Genomic DNA, 15,996 nt, shown 5'->3' with positions numbered 1-15,996 from the left:
TTGCAGCGCAACACGCAAATTTACCCCAAGGTCGAGTACGGGCGCGGCCATTTTGTTTGCGTGACGTATTTCCGTTTCCGCCCGCTATGTATAATCTCGCGCAGTAAGCGCATTAGCGAGTAGAGGTTCGCACGAGATCGCGAGGAAAATCTCGCGCAAACTTACTTTCGCGCTTGTGAACGGGCGCCGGCCATCTTGTTTTTCATTCATTTCCTGTGTCTGGGCATGGTGTTTAATCCTCTTGCTATCTTTGCCATCCTTTGCTTGTTTTCAGTTTTTTTTTTACGATTTTGCTTCTTATCTATCCCTCTCTTTTCCTAGCTGTATATTTTTGTCTTTTCTGCTATTTTTCTTTACTTTTAAACTACTTTTTTAAACTCTTTTCTTTTCTTCTTCCCTATCCTATTCCTTCCTAATTTTCTACTTCCTACCTTACCTGCCCAGACCATGGTGAAGCCAGGCGCCGTGAAGCTGCCCAGGCACTTGAGGGCGGCAGCGGCGGCGGGGAGGAGGAGTCCTGGACCCCGTGCCAGGACACCATGCGGTCGATTGAGGGGGGAGCAGGTGATGCGACGGGAGATCTTCAGCCCGGAGGAAGTGGGCGCGCTGGTCTACTTCGTCCAGCGCCGCCTGCCCAGGACCATCGCGGGAGGCGGCAGGATCGCGGCCGGCGGCTACAACATGCGGGAGCGCCGGAAGCGGTGGGAGAAGGTGTGCTGGGCCATATCCCACCTCTACGGGGTCCAGCGCACCTACAGCCAGGTCATCCATCGCTGGACGGACCTCCTGGACCGGGAGCGCGACCTGCTGGACCAGCTCGGCTTGGAGATCCCCGGGCTTGGTGAGTAGTAGTAGCCATTTCATCACTCACTACTATGATGTTTTCTCCTGCTCTGTGTTGTTGTATTGCAAATATTTGTTTTTTACATGGAGCAAGCCAATAATGCCGCTGATGACGATTACATTGTAGTTAAATTATATTTCAAAATCTTCTGTGCATTTCAGGTGCACTGCTCTCCTTCTCAGTGGCGTTGCTACTATGCTTATTTGTTTTCTATTTTGTGGTCTCATTGGCCTGAGTAACTATTATGTATGAGTGTACTTTACAGAACTGCGTAATGCTAGACACTAGGGGGCAGATTACATTTACAAGCCCCTTGCGCCACGTTTACGTTGCCTTGCGTGACGTAACAGCGGCGTAAACGTGCCGCATCCCTGCGAGTCATTTACAGCATGACGCATCTAGGGAGATGCGTCACGTTATAAAGCCATGGACACCACAATGGGTGCGTTCCTAGTACCTAGTACGCAGGGTGGGCGGTCCGGCGGCTGTGCGCCTCGCAAAATTGCCTGCGTGAAATCTACAAGATTTAACGCAGGCACTTCTGCGACGCTGCTGCGTCAATTCAATTCCTTATGCCTGCTTGAAGCAGGCGAAAGGACTGACACAGCATGTTAAGTATTGGGTGGCCCTGAGCATTACTGGAGTTGCATTGCGTTGGCGACGTGACTCCAGCGATGCGCCGCTCTTACGTGACGAGATGCGTCACGCAAGTGCCTACCCTTGCGCCAGGGCGCGCCGCATTGTAAATGAGGCGCATCTGCCGTGTCGCAAGGGTAGTTTTGCGTGACGCATTTGATCTGGCGCATCTCTGGAGATGCGCCAGAACGCGTAAGTAAGTATGCCCCTAAGGGGCAGAATTGCAATTACCGTCGCATCCCTGCAAAGTAGCAGGGATGCGCCATTAATTGTGCGGCCCGCTACCACCACCAAACATGGTGCGCCGTATTTGCAATGCGGCGCACCATGGGCCCAAAACGTCACCGAAGCTTTACTGCTGGAGTTGCGTCGCAACGATGGCGCAGCTCCAGCAATGCTCTGGGGTACCCTATCTCCCCAATGCTGGGTCAAGCCGAACGTCTGCTTCAAGCAGGTGCAGGGTTTGTGTGACGCATCATTGTCCTAAAGGTGACTGATTGAAATTTTGTAGATTTCCCTCAGCCAGTTTTAGGATGTGTTCCAGCACAGGAATGCCCTCCCTTGCGCCGGAACGCCCCCTGATGGCGCAGGGCTTTATAACGGGATGCATCTCCCAAATGCGTCACGTTGTTATAATATTATACGCCGCACCATGGCGCCCTTTTTTGTTTAGCTGCTGCGTCACAAAAGTCACGCAAGAACGGAGCAAAAGAGCCGCAAGGGGCTTAAATCTGCCCCTTCCTTTGTACCCCTGATAATAAGAAAAATAGTGGCGGTGGATTGATAGTTTGACTATTTAAATGACTGGTAATGTAGCAGGCAACTGTTAGTGTTGTCACTGATCTGACTGAAATCACAATGGAGTTTGTCTGTCACTTTGCGTCTTGCCTGCGGACTGCTGCCTGCCAGTCCTAGGTGAACCTTTCAGTACTTTGTTTAGTGAGTTACGTGACTTTTGAAGTCACAGGTCCGCAAATAAATGAAAACTAACCCTAATCAATATAATTTCGCGGAAATATTTTGTTATTGTTCTTTTGAAATGTTTGATTTGGTTGACATTGACAAGCAACAATCATCCATGTTTTCTGTTCTTTCTTTCATGTTGTACGTCAGCTCCCCCCAGGGGCGAGGGGAGGACACAGGAGCAGCAGGCGGCGGATGCTGTTCAACAGGGCCAGGATCGGGCAGGCGAGGGCTCCTTTGCTGGCCCCAGTAAGTTTTCATTTTAGACTAGTACCTATTTTTCCTAGCGTTCCTCATTTGATTTTTTCAAAATCGTCTTTGATCTTCTTGTAGACTGTATCTAAATTCTTATCCTGCCTCTACTATGACTCCCTGTGGTATTACTAGATTATTCTTATTAGTCTGTCTGTGTAGCTAACTAAGATTGCACGGTTGGCGAAACTCCAATTCTAGTCAGCAATAGCTCTATCAACTTAGTGCAGTCCTCTGGGATTGTCCATAATGTCTTTTGAAGTGTTCTATCTGCTTTGAAAATTCCCAACTATAAAATGTGAATGACCACCAAGAAATAATAAGATACTACCTTTTGGTTTGGATAGGAGAACAATCCATACCACTACAGTGACGCGGACAATTCTTCTGCAGAAACAGAACTATGGACAATAAATAGTGCATTGCTTATGAATTATAATAGGCGCTGTTAGAGTTTCCACATACCTCTGTGATAACAGACTTTGAACCCCCAATGTCCTTACTGACTGACTACTACATAGTGTGGCACAGTCATTTACCTCCCGAATTCATCGATCATTGATCCCCAATGATGATTATTATCCAACGTAGCTGAAGAGTACGGAGTCAGAGTCAAGAAGTGTCAGAGGCACGGACTCATGCTTGCAAAAATTGCAAAACCTTTCGCTCAGTCACTCTAGTCACTCTGGACCAAAAAACACAGAGTCTCTCTAAGTTTAAAAGCTTTATTAAAAGTAAACACATTTATTAAAATGAAGTCATAATAAAAAAACGAAACGTTTAACTGAGAATGTAAAAGTGGTTAGTGGTGACGATTAATTGAAGACATTTCTTGTGGCCGAGCCGAGCTCTCACCTTGTTTCAACTTGATCTTGTTGTTAGAAGTCCATCTTCTGTCTGTGTGGAAAAAAATGGTGCGTGTTAAAAAGCCAGCCTTCATCAGTTGTGCCAAAAAGTGCTGCATTACATTGTTTTCACATGTCTTCATTCCTTGACCAAATACTAGTGAGTGGTTTATTCTAACATTCTTAAACGTACTTTGTAGGTAGAACATCTGGTGGCGGGGCCAACGCGGAGGTGGTGGTGGTGCTCGACACGGAGGCGGAGGGCAATTCCTCAGGGGAGGATGCGGCGGTTCCAGTGCCGGCTGTGAGAGTTCAGACGGTGGTGGTGGCGGGCAGAGGTAAGCTCTTATATATTCCTTACTTATTGAGATTGAAGACGTGGCTGGGAAGGAAAGAATATGAGATGCATGGCTGGGTGAATGATGAAGCAATGATTGGTGGAAGGACAACAGCCTGGGTGGGTGACACAGAAACTGTATGTGTCCATATACCTGGATCATGCTACTATCTGACTCTTAGATAGCATATGTGTATCTAGAGCAGGGGTACTCATAGTACGGCCCGCGGGCCGGTGGCGGCCCGGCAAGCCTTCCTTGGCGGTGTGCAGACCTTGCAGACAATCACTGCTCCCCCGGCCCCCACAGAGCAGAGTGGAGATGCAGGGCCACAAAGAGGTGAAATAGAACAAAGCCTCTGCTCTGTGGGGCCGGGCAAGCAGTGATTGTCAGGGTGGAGATGCAGGGGCGCTACAACAAACAAAGCCTCAATAATATGTTAATGGTCTTTTAAAGACCTGTTAAGTACTTTGGTGTGGCTGTCTGTGTGTGCGCGTTGAGGAAGCTGTCTCAGCCCGGGCTGAAGGCTGACACAGACAGACACACACACAGTGAGATGACAGAGGGGAAGGGAGAGGGAGGGCAGGAGGGAGAGAGAGATGGAGAGGGAGGGCAGGAGGGAGAGCATGAGTGAGAGAGATGTATGTAAATGCTGGGTCTGGTGGCTCAGTGGATGAAGGCATCTGCTGCAGGGACCTGTGTGCAACCTCATGGTCACAAGTTTTCGTTTTGCTTTAGCCCCGCCCCCTCTGACTCCGCCCCCACCAGTGCAGCCCTCGGCCACAAACTACACTGTAAATTTAGCCCCTGAGAGAAAGTTTGTGAGCACCCATGATCTACAGAGAGTAGACGGTCAGTGGATGAACTAAGTGTAACTTTGAAGAGCATGTAATACTGCACCCGCACGTCCGTTCCAGTGTAGGAAAGGCAAGGAAAAGAAGTTTTAATTTTGTCCAAATACTACCATCAATAGTAGCAGTAGTTTGTATTGCAAGCACAGCATAGATCCGGTTATTAGGGTGGCCACTCCCTACTTCTCTTAATAAGTTTAGTAGTACTCAGTCATTCATGTGTGGATGTATCACTGGTCACTCAATAAAAAGCAAAGCACCTAAAGTCATCCCATATATAAGCAAAAACATCCCATGTGAAGTGATAGATAATCCGATTTTTTATCTTCTTCAATTTTCCATTTCTAGTACTCATTTCCACTGTAGGGTGAAAGTTAAATGAATTAAGCAGTAGCCCTTGAGTTGTAACAGAGTATTCTCAGTGCCACCCGTAATAGAAAAGTAAGAGCTTCACCACCTGCATGTACTGGACGGGTACAGTAACGCAACGCAAGTCTAGGTCACTCCTCATGGCGTGCGTCTCTTTTTCTCGGGTGCAAGTTTACTGCGCTGGCATTATGCCGGCTTGCAGAAGATAACGTACCAATTTTCCTAAACAAGAGACAAGAAGAAGAATAAGACTGGTGTACTTTCATAGTCGACTCCAATGGAAGTCCATAGTGCTCGTAGAATTTGTTCCTTAAACTCCCACTAATGTTAAAGCAAGGATGAAGAAGTGTGAGGTTAGATAGATACTGGCCTCAATAGTTATGTAATGTGCTTGCAAGTTGCTAATTGTAGTGCAACACAAATTTCTGCTGAATGATTGAGTTAATCTTAAAGAGCATTGGTTACAGACTACTCCTTCCAAATGAACAAGGAGGAAGGAGCTGGCTAGAGCGGCCCGGCAATGGAGGATCGATGCCACTGTGGCCGAATATCGGCGGCTGGTGGCCCTGGAGGACGAAGAAAGTGTGCAGTCGACCACAACAACTACGTCGTCTGCATCGGCCTCCGTGCCCCCACGGGCTGCCACCCAGCACAGTGGTCCACCCAGACTGAGCCGGGCTGCCAAAGCCAAACGCCACCGCCGAGTAGCAAGGACAACAGCTTCCTCTCACAGCCGTTGCACCTGCAAGGCATTGAAGGCACGCCTGCGCCGCAGTACCCTGATGGTGTCCCGCCTCCAGCAGGAGCTCCACCACTTTTCAAACGAGTTGGAGGGGCTCCGCGTAGAGCACGCCTTGCTCCTCCCGGAGCATGATGCCCTGGCCCAAAAAGTAGACAGCAGCCACCCATAGTGTCCCTTGCCCCTTTTTTAGAGACTTTTGGGGGGTGGGAATTGGGAGTTGGGTTTTTGGGGACTTTTGAAGGACAATCGTTGGGGTTAGGGAGGGTCTTGCGGGAGATTATTTTGTTAGGGATATAAATATACTTTTTCAAACTTTATCTGAGCATACCCGTTCCTTACTGCTTGCCTGGTAGGTGGGGGTTTAACAGTGACTTTGTTTTCCTGAAAGTTTAGTTCCATTTTCTTCCTTTAAGTGTAAATGCCCAAATGTTTTCAACACTAAGTGCCTCTCACAGAGTAAGTGAAGTGAATCCAAGAGTCCTAGGACTTTAGTAGTACTACCGTCAGTCTCTCGTCTCTCCTACTAATACTCCATTATACCCCCAAACCACCAAACGCTTATCTTACCTGTAATTTGTGTTTGAAAGTAGGGCTAGACCCAGGGCTGGCTCTACGGGAAACAGCGAATAAGGTTGGCAATCTTGGTCGGATAAAATTTCCTCATAGCGGTGGTACTAGTGGTGTGACACAGTGGCAGTTGCATGCCTATGAAAAAAAAGAAAATTAAATCTGGTTTGTCCTCCTGAGCAATTCAACGGTACAACTGAGAATATAGCAGGTGACAGAAGTACACTAGAACAGTGCCACATTGTAGCCTAACAAATGGTAAAGTATAACTACTAATTCGGTTGAAGTTCTTTGACATTAGCCATGGGTCTTTGTCAAGCAGAGTAAGAATATATCCTCGGATTTCTTCACCAGCCTGTTGCTATCACCTTATCCTCCCCAGCAAGTGTGTGGATTTATTGCTGTAATTTAGTCACACATCAATCAAAACCACACAGCCCGGGGAAGAGGGTTAGGGTTTGAAAAATGGATGGGTACGGGGGTTTTTGGGAAAGGTTTTGGGAGACAAGAAAAAATAGCACAGCATGGACAAACAATTGTGAACATAAACAAATCTTTGGGTACAAACCTATCCATCAATCTTTGAAAGTGCATGCACTACTGCATGCATGTCAGTGAAAAGTAAGTAGTACTTTCGACAACTGTGGAAGAAAGAATGCGACAGTACAGGGCCTGTGTGGAATTATTGATAACGATATTCAACATAAGGTCTCTGTAGCCAGATACCCGAGAGCCTTGCTGGTCACTATAAATCCATTCACAACAAGACTCAATGGGGTTGGTCTGGAAGGTATAGTAGATAGAAAAGGAGAAATAGCTTTTTTTCTAGGTGTCCCCTCACTCACCAGGGTTGCCCCTTGGTGACATGCTTCATCATTGGGGCCATCCCAGTCCTCTACGGGCTGGGGCGTGCTGCGACTTGCGAATCACGTAGGGAGCACTTACAAATGACTATGTGTGGTGCAGATGTGATAGTGGAGTGGACTAAGTGATGTGTTAAGGGATCAATTTAGAAGCAGAGAGAGATCCAAGAAATGCAGTCACAGTCAGAGAAAAAGGCAAGGGATACTGTATCTATGTTGTTGTAGTTGTCCTGTTGGAAGTGGTAAGTAAGTTGCCTGCAGAAAAAAAATCCTCTTATTAGCGGCACTCCTCCATTGCAGCCGACGCTCCGTCCATCGATGTTGGTCACCAGAAGACACCCTGTAAAAAAAGCACAGCATAGACAAACAATTGAACATAAACAATTATTTGGGTACAAACCTATCCATCAATCTTTGAAAGTGCATGCACTACTGCAATGCATGTCAGTGAAAAGTAAGTAGTACTTTCGACAACTGTGGAAGAAAGAATGCGACAGTACAGGGCCTGTGTGGAATTATTCATAACGATATTCAACATAAGGTCTCTGTAGCCAGATACCAGGGAGCCTTGCTGTTTACTATAAATCCATTCACAACAACACTCAATGGGGTTGGTCTGGAAGGTATAGTAGATAGAAAAGGAGAAATTGCTTTTTTTCTAGGTGTCCCCTCACTCACCAGGGTTGCCCCTTGGTGACATGCTTCATCATTGGGGCCATCCCAGTCCTCTACGGGCTGGGGCGTGCTGCGACTTTCGAATTACGTAGGAGCACTTACAAATGACTATGTGTGGTGCAGATGTGATAGTGGAGTGGACTAAGTGATGTGTTAAGGGATCAATTTAGAAGCAGAGAGAGATCCAAGAAATGAAGTCACAGTCAGAGAAAAAGGCAAGGGATACTGTATCTATGTTGTTGTAGTTGTCCTGTTGGAAGTGGTAAGTAAGTTGTCTGCAGAAAAAAAATCCTCTTATTAGCGCCACTCCTCTATTGCAGCCAACGCTTCGTCCATCGATGTTGGTCACCAAAAGACACCCTGTCCACTGCCTGCCTGATGCTGAATTGTGGCTCGCTAATGTGAAGCCTGACTCCATCCTTTTTTCCCCATTGCAGAGACTGAAACCCGGCCTGTAATTATTCAACGAAAAACAGGAAGTGATATAATATTACAACACCACTGATAAATAAATATAAGGTATGTAGGCTGTGGAGTGCAAAAAGTCACAATTTGATTTTCCTAGTAGACAGTACAATATTTTTGAAAGTGCGTACTCTGTCTGAGTCACCTTTTGAAGGATAAATAAGTAGGGGCAAATTAATGTAGCGGATCTTTCCCCTCAAGCTAGATGTACTGTAAACTGTGTTTTAGAACAAAATTAGATCTTCCTAGCAGTGCTCCCACCCAGACCCTTACTAAAGCCAGTCGCAAAAATGTAGAAGACCCCCAATCAAATCTCAAAAAAAGAGGCCTAGCAGAAAACTGGTGACAAAACTTACTTTGAAAGTAAAAGTAGGCCGAAGTACCCTCTTCCTAATTACCCCTTACCCACCGTGGATTGCATTCAAACCACTTGCAAGCAACCAAGCAAAAGTATCCATAGCCAGCATCGCTCCAAGACTCGAAATCCCCCCACTCAAACACATGCAATAGAAATACTGCTAACCCTAACGAACCCTAAGTTAAGAATAGTGGCAAAGGCTTTCTTTAACTATGCCAAATCCCCCCTTTCCCACCATGGATTTTCTTCAAATGACTTGCAACCAAAATTACACATTCTCACGAGTGCTCTAAGACCCCAGAACTCAGTTGCAAAAATCTAGAACACCCCGAAACACATGCAATCCTGCTGCTAGGGCTAACCCTAACGAACCCTAAGTTACAAAAAGTGCCAAAAGGCTTTTCCGCAAGGATTTTGTCCCAACCACTTCTACCCGGTATTAGACCTTCCCAGGAATGCCCCAAGAGCCGCCAACCCACCCGCCAAGAAGCATAACACCCCCAAACAGGCCAAAAGCAAAATCTCATACTTGCAATATTTCTCGGCCTTCGGTCCAAACGCGCTGCGTAGCTAGGCCATAAGTCGGGGTTGCCACGACGGATTTCCTGAAAAGCAAATGCAATCAAGATTAGAGTGTCCCAGCAGTGCTCCCAGACCACGAAACTCACCCACAAACAGACGGAACCCCCCCTAAGAGCACCTCAAAGGCAAGCAAGTCATCAAAAACACAAAAAAAATTCCGCCTGGGATTTGGTCCAAACCACTTTTATCCGGTATTAGAGCTTCCCAGCAATGGCCCCAGAGCCATCAACCCAGGAGAAAACGAGTAGAAGACCCCCAAACAGCCAAAGAGCAAAAGTACAAAAATTGGGACTGTCAGTTTTTCACAAATTTCCCAAATCACTCCGCGCGCGCTCTGCAGCTAGGCCCTAACTCCCCTCTGCCACCATGGATTTGCTTCAAACCTCTTGCAAAGTAAAGTATATATAGCCAGCAGTGCGCCCAGACCCCGAAACCCACCCACAAACACCAGGAAGCCCCCCAAACAGGCCCCTGAAAACGCTACATTGAGCAAAATGTCAGAAATAGCCTAAAAAAAATCGGCCTGGATTTTGTCCCAACCACTTCTACCCGGTATTAGACCTTCCCAGGAATGCCCCAAGAGCCGCCAACCCACCCGCCAAGAAGCATAACACCCCCAAACAGGCCAAAAGCAAAATCTCATACTTGCAATATTTCTCGGCCTTCGGTCCAAACGCGCTGCGTGGCTAGGCCATAAGTCGGGGTTGCCACGACGGATTTCCTGAAAAGCAAATGCAATCAAGATTAGAGTGTCCCAGCAGTGCTTCCAGACCACGAAACTCACCCACAAACAGACGGAACCCCCCCTAAGAGCACCTCAAAGGCAAGCAAGCCATCAAAAACACAAAAACATTTCCGCCTGGGATTTGGTCCAAACCACTTTTATCCGGTATTAGAGCTTCCCAACAATGGTCCCAGAGCCGTCAACTCACCTGCAAAGAGGTACAACAACACCCCCACAAGTGCTGAGTCTTTCTTCATTGGGCGTAAACCAGCCCTCTGGTTTGATGGAAATAGGAGTCTGGAGGAGGAGGATAGAGGAGCATGTTCTTCTGAACTTGTGAACCTGAGGAATGCAGACTGCGGCAACTTCAAATCAATTAGCAAACCAGTGAAGACAGTTCTGCTGATGGGCTTGATTTTGTGATTATCTGATTAAAGTTTGAAATATATTAACTGTGCACAACAAAGAAAGACAGACACACAGGAATAAAAGTGAATAAGGACGAAAAAGAAAGTTATTGATTCGTTGTCTCGTTTTCAGGGCTCGGTATCACGGTCCAGGAATAAGAATAAGGCTTCGTCATCATACTCTGCGAATTCAGGCAGGGTGAGCTCAGTGTCACCTGACAGAGTAGAAATTCCATCATCTATGTTGCTGGCCACCTCCTCTTCATCCGGCACACTTTCTCGTACTCTGAAATCTGGTGGTATGAGGTGCTGATTCATCTTGATCATTGTTAACCTCTCCACATTTTTGGGCGAGAGGCGGCTCCGTTTGGAAGTTACAATGCCACCAGCAGCACTGAAAACCCGTTCAGAAGACACGCTTGCGAGTGGGCAAGACAAGTAGTTTAAAGCCAGGTTGGTGAGCTGTGGCCACAATTCTTTTTTCCCATGCCAATACGCCAATGGGTCAGAATTAACATAGACCTCTGTTGAGTCATTCAGATAGTCCTTCACCATCGACTCAAGGTCCTCATCCAAGGTTCCTCCACTTTGCTTAGCTCTTGCTGTGCCTCTGACCTTTTGAGAACCAAACCCACGCAGAGCTAGCCAATCCTCTTCAGCCTCCAATGTTTCTGTTGTGTCTCGTGCAGATGATCCGGTTGCCGGTGTCTTTAACGGCTGAGAGGTCACTTGTGCCACAGCCACAGGTGCAGAAGTGGATTGTTTTGACTGGGGATGGCCTGCTGATGTACTGCCATTTCCTTCAATTTCCAGCCGTTCTCTTTCAAACCTCTTGGCTGACGAGGCTAGCCAACGTTTGTACTTTGGAACATGTTCATCATCAAAAGGAAAGAATGCTTGGCCTGCCAGCGCCTTTTTGTAGCGTGGATCCAGAATAGTAGCACAAATGTAATGCTCTTCTGAGTGGATCTTTTTAAGACGTTCATCACCTTGTAGGAGCTCTAATAATTTCTCAGCCAGAAGCAAAGTCTTGTTTTTTTTCATCTTTTTCAAACACAGAACACACCTCCTTCAGTTGGTCCTCCAGCATGTACAACAATGGGATAGCTTTTCCCAAATTAGAGTCCTCCTTGCTGACTGCACACGTGAAGAACTCAAAAGGACGAAGCATGCGTGTCAGGCTTTGAACTATGTTCCATTGCGCCGCACCCATCCTCAGCTCCTCTGTACCCTCTGTAAGGAAATATTGATCAAGTTCCTTATACTGCTCATACAGACGCTCAAGCATGTAGAAGGTTGAGTTCCAACTTGTTACCACCTCCTGGATGAGTGCTTTCACTGGCATTTGACGTTGATATAGCAGGCTCCTCGGCTGCTTCCGGGCCTTAAAAGAATGGCTGAAATGCTTGCACATTTTTCGGCAGGTGTCCAGTACACTGTACGCTGCACTGCCTTTATTACCCAAGAATTTTTGGACAACCAGGTTTATACAGTGCGCCAAACACGGCACTCTGAAATAGTCACAGTCCCTCATGGCCTTATCTATATTGGAGCCATTGTCCGTGGAAACACAACCAACCTGGCGTTTTAGTGGGGACAGCCAGTTAAGGACCTTTGTGTTAAAGACATCCAAAATGTTATCTGCTGTCTGACGTTTCTCCAAACCAAACATGGCTAGTGTTGCATGTTTCCGAGCAGCTTTAAAAACAATGTCCGCGTCAAAACCTGCGTTTAGCTTTGCTTTAGCCCCTGAAAAAGAGACCCAGTGTGCAGTGATGCACATGTAATCAGCGCCTGCGCCACTGGTCCACATGTCTGTTGTCAGATGTATAGTGTGAACAGCACTCTTCTGCAAAGCTGCCCCAATCACCTTCAGAACATCTTCATGTAGTGCTGGAACCGCAACTCGGGCAAAATAGAACCGGCTAGGAACCTTCCATTTAGGGCAGAGCGCTGCCACTAATTCTAGAAAACCAACCCCTTCTACAAAAGAAAAAGGGAGAAGGTCCAGAGCTAGCATTTTAGCCAGCTTAGTGTTATACAGACGCGTCAGTGGGTGGTTGCGTTCATATTGCGCTTCTGTAAACAACATCTTTTTAATGTTGCCCTGGACCAAGGATTTACGGGATGATGATGATATCTTCGACCCAGTTACGCTCGCTGATGAACTTTTCTGCATTGATGTCTCACTCTCTCCCACACTCTTAATGTGCCTCACATGGGGTGTGCTGCTGACAGGGGTACTGGGTGTAAGTGAAGTGTTTGAATCGTCTTCTTCCTCCTCATCATCATCAGATGAAAAATCAACGTTTTCATTACGTGCAATTCCGGCTTGCTTAAACGCCTCTAGGTGCGGAAACCATTGGACAGGGTGCGCTCTCTTAAGATGACCTCTCTGGCCTCCGGTACCATAGTTAGAACCAAGCTTACCACGACCAACTCGAAGCTTACAAATGCTACAAATGGCTATGTTTTCCATTTTTGGGCAAACACTAAAGAAGTCCCAAACTGGAGACTTGAAATGTCTTTGGGGGCCGGAGGAGGCGGCGATACTGGTGGTGGTGGTCCTGCTGCTAATGCCAGATGAAGTGGAGGATGTGGATTGCCGAACTTCAGTACGTTTTGCACTTTCACCACCACGAATTGAGGTCGAGGTGGGTACCTTCTTGCGAGGAAGAAATATGGAAGCGGTAGGTTTTGGTGTACTACTTAACTCCAAATCTAATGATTCCATTTCCATTGCCTCCTCGTCGACATCATCATCACGCTCAGCAGCTTCTCGGGATAGGGTCAAAATGTCTCTTTGCTGCATGCCCGGTGGGGCTGCAGTGACCTTTGTGATGACTGGCTCGTCGTCATCGTGAGAGGCTTCATCACCAGCAGTATCTGTCACTTCTTGTTGAGCCTCATCACAATCCATAGCTATGAGTTTTTCGACGACCTTCCTTTTACGCTTAGGTACCTTTGTCAGATCATGGTGTGCCTCACTGTCAGACCGCAGTTGTGGTTCCCAAGACGGATCACTTGCATCAGAAGGAGGTGGGCTTGAAGAAGATGTAGACACCCCCCTTGATCTTTTCCTTGCTAGGGATGTGGAAGACAATGAACACCAGCCTCCTTGGTAACTTGCTTCTTCTGCTTCTTCTGCTCCTTACTAGCAACTTTCTCGCTAGAGGAGCTACGGAGAACTTTTTTTGGGGCCATCTTCTTCAGAGCAGGTCAGACAGCAGGCCGCAGTTGCACGAATTGTAGAGTTGTCTGAGGCCAGACGTGACGTCGCGTGACGTTATGCTGCACACACACACCGCTGCAGGACTTCTTCCTGGCACTGGTGGTTCTCTTGAGTCTTGTGCACCTAAAAACAATGGAAGACAGAGGAACATCAGTTCAGTTATACACCACAACAAAAATCGAAAAACACTGCAAAATCAGCACAATCCCATTCCATCCATGCCCTCCATGATGTTTAAGTTCAAGACAGCCCACAGAAAGACTAGGCCCATGCTAGACTCAAATACCCCTGGTGAAAAGGCCACAAGTACAGGCCCAAAAAACGAAAATCACTGAAAAATTAGCACAATCCCAATCCATCCATGCCCTCCATGATGTTTAAGTTCAAGACAGCCCACAGAAAGACTAGGCCCATGCTAGACTCAAATACCCCTGGTGAAAAGGCCACAAGTACAGGCCCAAAAAACGAAAATCACTGAAAAATTATCACAATCCCAATCCATCCATGCCCTCCATGATGTTTAAATTCAAGACAGCCCACAGAAAGACTAGGCCCATGCAAGACTCACTACCCTGGCCTGGGCATAAAGGTTGAAAAGTAGGCAAAATGGTTGCAGGCCTAACAACAAAGCCTGCATTCAAAATGGCCACTTGCCTCTCCCAGCACATGGCCAGTGCCTGTAGCAGCACTCAAAATGGCCACCAGCCACATGGCCTGTCCCTCCCCATGAACACCCCCAAAAATCGAAAAACACTGCAAAATCAGCACAATCCCATTCCATCCATGGCCTCCATGATGTTTAAGTTCAAGACAGCCCTCAGAAAGACTAGGCCCATGCTAGACTCAAATACCCCTGGTGAAAAGGCCACAAGTACAGGCTCAAAAAACGAAAATCACTGAAAAATCAGCACAATCCCAATCCATCCATGCCCTCCATGATGTTTAAGTTCAAGACAGCCCACAGAAAGACTAGGCCCATGCTAGACTAAAATACCCCTGGTGAAAAGGCCACAAGTACAGGCCCAAAAAATGAAAATCACTGAAAAATCAGCACAATCCCAATCCATCCATGCCCTCCATGATGTTTAAGTTCAAGACAGCCCACAGAAAGACTAGGCCCATGCTAGACTCAAATACCCCTGGTGAAAAGGCCACAAGTACAGGCCCAAAAAACGAAAATCACTGAAAAATCATCACAATCCATCCATGCCCTCCATGATGTTTAAATTCAAGACAGCCCACAGAAAGACTAGGCCCATGCAAGACTCACTACCCTGGCCTGGGCATAAAGGTTGAAAAGTAGGCAAAATGGTTGCAGGCCTAACAACAAAGCCTGCATTCAAAATGGCCACTTGCCTCTCCCAGCACATGGCCAGTGCCTGTAGCAGCACTCAAAATGGCCACCAGCCACATGGCCTGTCCCTCCCCATGAACACCCCCAAAAATCGAAAAACACTGCAAAATCAGCACAATCCCATTCCATCCATGGCCTCCATGATGTTTAAGTTCAAGACAGCCCACAGAAAGACTAGGCCCATGCTAGACTCAAATACCCCTGGTGAAAAGGCCACAAGTACAGGCCCAAAAAACGAAAATCACTGAAAAATCAGCACAATCCCAATCCATCCATGCCCTCCATGATGTTTAAGTTCAAGACAGCCCACAGAAAGACTAGGCCCATGCTAGACTCAAATACCCCTGGTGAAAAGGCCACAAGTACAGGCACAAAAAACGAAAATCACTGAAAAATCAGCACAATCCCAATCCATCCATGCCCTCCATGATGTTTAAGTTCAAGACAGCCCACAGAAAGACTAGGCCCATGCTAGACTCAAATACCCCTGGTGAAAAGGCCACAAGTACAGGCCCAAAAAACGAAAATCACTGAAAAATCATCCCAATCCCAATCCATCCATGCCCTCCATGATGTTTAAATTCAAGACAGCCCACAGAAAGACTAGGCCCATGCAAGACTCACTACCCTGGCCTGGGCATAAAGGTTGAAAAGTAGGCAAGATGGTTGCAGGCCTAACAACAAAGCCTGCATTCAAAATGGCCACTTGCCTCTCCCAGCACATGGCCAGTGCCTGTAGCAGCACTCAAAATGGCCACCAGCCACATGGCCTGTCCCTCCCCATGAACACCCCCAAAAATCGAAAAACACTGCAAAATCAGCACAATCCCATTCCATCCATGGCCTCCATGATGTTTAAGTTCAAGACAGCCCACAGAAAGACTAGGCCCATGCTAGACTCAAATACCCCTGGTGAAAAGGCCACAAGTACA

The sequence above is a fragment of the Lissotriton vulgaris genome, chromosome 5, assembly GCF_964263255.1.
Source record: "Lissotriton vulgaris chromosome 5, aLisVul1.2, whole genome shotgun sequence".
NCBI lineage: Eukaryota > Metazoa > Chordata > Amphibia > Caudata > Salamandridae > Lissotriton > Lissotriton vulgaris.
The sequence above is the reverse complement of the archived record's forward strand: the minus strand, read 5'-3'. Positions refer to the sequence as shown.